Genomic DNA, 4,256 nt, shown 5'->3' with positions numbered 1-4,256 from the left:
ACTTAAGCTCCCAAAATGAGTCAAAATAACTCTATATAATAGAGTTATCAATTGCTATGACAAAATATCCTTAAGTACTTACTAAGAACTAAGGATGTTTCCTTGGTCTATGAATGGGCTAAACTCCAAGTTAAAGGATATGGAGATGCCAATTTTAATCCGATAAGGATGACAACAAATCACAAACTAGGTTTATATTTACCTTAAATTGTAGTGTAGTCAGTTGGAAAGTTCCAAGCAAGTAACATGATTGCAAATTCTACAATTGAAGTTGAATATATATCTACGTCTAAGGTAATGAAGGATGGAGTTTGGATCAAGAAGATCATAATTGAACTTGGTATAGTTCCTAGCATTGTTGATCCTATAACTTTGTACTATCACAACAATAGAGCCATTGCGCAAGCAAAAGAACCAAGGTCTCATCAGCAGTCCAAACATGTATTACGACGTTATCACCTGATCAGAGAGATCATTGTGAGAGGTGATATTAATATAGAGAGAGTACCCATGGAGGACAACTTAGCTAACCTTCTCATTGAAGCTTTATCTCAACAAAAACAGATTGCCACTTGGATGGCTTTAGTATTAGATACATAGACGATTGGTTTTAGTGTTAGCCGGAGATTGTTCATGTAAGCCTTACTAGCCAATCGGTTTTGTGCTTGTAAAACACTACATTAATTAGTTGTATTTTATGTTAAATACATTATGGATATTTTATATAATGTGTGAGGTATTTCTTTACCCATGAGTTTATTTATAAAGAGTCATGAGAGATTTATGAAGACAAAGTCCTTGGAACAAAGTGGCCTTGCAACAAAATCATAAAGGTTATAATTATGAGATTCTTATGCATCAAAGCCTTATTCCTAAATATGCTCCTGGTCATTTTATTGTTAAGAATAAAGGCATTGACAATGCTTAAAGACTGATACACGATAAGCCTCCTTACTTTGAAAGTAAGCAACTAATCTCATATGTTGAAGTATGTGAGATACTTTGGAATAGTATGTGGGTGCTTGTTAAGGAACAGGTTTTATTGAACATGACCTACTATGAGAGTTCCATTTGATATTTCACTCAAATGTCTATGGAAATACTCTAATATGTTAGTAGTGTAAGTAATCCTTTGACATATGATAACAAGTCATTTTGTATGTGAATTGTTATGCTTTAATTTTATCTTTTATAGGTTTGGAGGTGACCAGATGCCTAAATAGGGTGTTTTTGGGTATGACATCAAGCATGTGACGGTGAATGAGTAGTCTAAAGAGGATTCATCACCACTAGTGATTTGATGGGGACATATCTCATTTCCTCATAGCTTATATTGACTGAAAGTCTTTGGCCAAGGCAATCTTGATAGTTCAATACGGAAGCTGTAGGACCAATATAGAAAAGTTAGAAAGTAGACACCGAGCTAAGCTTTTTATTTTCTGGGCTATACGATGTGCTAGGAATTTTGAGCATATAGTGCCCTAGAAAGCAAGTATATTCTCATGTTTAATTTTATTTAATTTATATTTAATTAAAACACATTTTGATAATAAGACAAAGAGTTTGTTTTAAGTAAGCATTCATTATGTAGTTATTAAGGTATCGTGATTCTATTGGGATAGTAAACTACATTTATATGAGGAGTCATGCGTAAGAAACATTTATTTTAATTAAATCCAAAAATTATTCACAACCGTATAATAATGCTAATCACTTTATTGTGTTAAGGTTTTAGTGTCTAGATTACTTCTATCGAAATAAATGTAATTCATTATAAGGGAATGATAAGTCTCAAATCACCGAAATGGTTGACTTTGAGTAATGACACAATAACATGAACTAGAATTATGTGAGAATCAAATTTAAGTTTAACCGTTAGTTAAATCATGATCTCACACTTAAGCATTTGCTTATAGTAAAAATAAAATCTTAATGGATAGTGGACTTGTGTTTAATCCCCTTATAATCTTTGATATACCATGAGCATGATTATTATAAAGCGTTGATCTAGACTCTGTATGTTAGGATTATAATCAAGATGAACATTTGGGAACGTATATTTAAAATAATTGAGTTCATAGCATTAACATCACTTCTAGTGATTTCAAGAAGATTGATGATTAATCTGGGCCTAGTGGATTAATAAATTAGCTACTCATCACATCTGGATACTTAAACGATTTGATCTAGAGTATGAAATCACTAATTGGATGAAATTTGAGACTAAGGGACAAAATTGACATAAAAAGTAAAATGGTAAATTCAGCTTTTATCATTGAATGGTTATAAGAGTTTACAATATAAGGTTTGTAATTGGACACCTAATAATTAATATCAAGTATTGAATTATAGTTAATCTTAGAGTGCAACCATGAATCAATGGTGGAGTGATTTCATAGTTAATAAGCTTGAATTAATTTTAATGAGATTATGAATAATTCTAATTTTATTAGTGCTTGGAATGTTTATGTCCAAATAGATTCCCACTTAGTTTCATATAATTTAACTTGTTTAAGTTGGAATGTATGTTTTATTTGATTAATTAAATTGTGTATAAAAATGACAACCTCAACATATTTGTCTTAATTTAGACAAGAAAACATTTAATGTCTTAATTTAGATAAGAAAACATATTAGTCTTAATTTAGACAAGAAATCATGTTTAGGCTTAATTTAGATAAGAAAATATGTTTGTCTTAATTGAAGACAAGAAAAATATTTTTTATCTTAATCTAGACAACAAAACATATTTGTCACAATTTAGACAAGATAAAATATTTGTCTCAATTAAAGATAAGAGTTGTCTTAAATTAAGATAATGCTAAGAGAATTCTTGCAAAATGAATCTAGACATTCATGTTGATAAAAGAGACTCCATGTTTGACTATCACTCTTTTACGTATTATTAATTCTTTTTAAATAAAGATGGATACTAATAAAATAAGAGTTATTATTCAACAAGGAGTTTTATTTTATCAAGAACGCTAAATGATAATTAAAGAATTAAATTATTTATTCTTTAATTTTAATTTTGATAATTATGGAGCATGTTTGATGCTTCAATAACAATAAATGGATGGTGAAGATTTATTCAAAGTTATTTAATATTGATTAAACCTTTGAGGCAAGAGTTTTAATAAAAAGAGAAGTGGTTCGAAGAAAAGAAGCGTACGTATTTTTCCTGAAAAAGTTTCAACCATCACATTTCTCCTTCTTCTAACTTTGCTGTATCTCTTTTCCTCTCTCCCATTCTTGGTTGAATTTTTTGAAAGAAAAATAGTGATTAATTTTTAGAAAGAAAAGAAAGACAAAATCGATTGTCATCTTGTAGTCTAGCAATCCACACCTTATCCACTTAAGGTTTAAGTTGAAAGCATTCTTGAAGAGTAAGTGGTAAACTTGTTTAGTTGAGAAATCAATTGTTGGTGTGGTGGTGTCCAAAATAAGAATCTCAAAGAAAAGGTGAGTTTTTTTCTTATTTAATAGATTTTTATTTTTAAGATGTGATTATGTTACTGCAATAAGAATTATGTGTGTTTCCACTTGTGTAATTGGATTTCTTGCTTCCTTTATAAAAGAAATTTTTTGAAATCTATGCTTTACACAATCACATCAATCCACTTAAATCCAACTCCAACAATTGGTGTTAGAGAAAAGATTATTGCAAGTTTTGTTTCCCATATCTATTTTGCATGATTGGCACCTTTGCATATATTTAACTATCTTGATGTGATCAATGTATGATTGTATTTTATCATGCATGATTCAAGGTTTTTGCCACATTGATTGTCCTAAAAAATTTTACATGTAACCTTTTCTTTTGGCTATGTACCAAGAAGGGTGGCCTATTATCTCCATGTTTCTTTCTTTATTTTTTTTATTTTTCCTTGGATTTATGAAACTAGGAAAAGCCATGTAATATATTACTTGATATATTTGTTGCATCCATGGAGAAAGAAGATGAAAGGCAAAATGAAAGAGTAATTAGGTAATGACTGGTTATTTTTTTTTTTATGACTATTAATATTTTTTTTAAGAAAACTAAGTTTTTCTTGTATCAATGTTTTTTGAAGAAAAAAAGTTTTTCTTATATTAAAATTCTGTTATTATAAAAAATTCTTCTATTAAAGAATTTTTTGTGATTAAAAAAAAAAAGGGGTGGGGTGTGCTATTGGGCAAGACATAGCCCATCTGTGTGCTGCTAGGCAGCAGACTACTGTGTGCTATTCGACAGCACACAGCGTCTATGTTTTTGA

The sequence above is a fragment of the Theobroma umbraticum genome, unplaced genomic scaffold (genome assembly GCF_002168275.2).
Source record: "Theobroma umbraticum cultivar Fairchild unplaced genomic scaffold, ASM216827v3 scaffold_51.0, whole genome shotgun sequence".
Lineage (NCBI taxonomy): Eukaryota > Viridiplantae > Streptophyta > Magnoliopsida > Malvales > Malvaceae > Theobroma > Theobroma umbraticum.
This window is presented reverse-complemented; position numbering follows the sequence as displayed.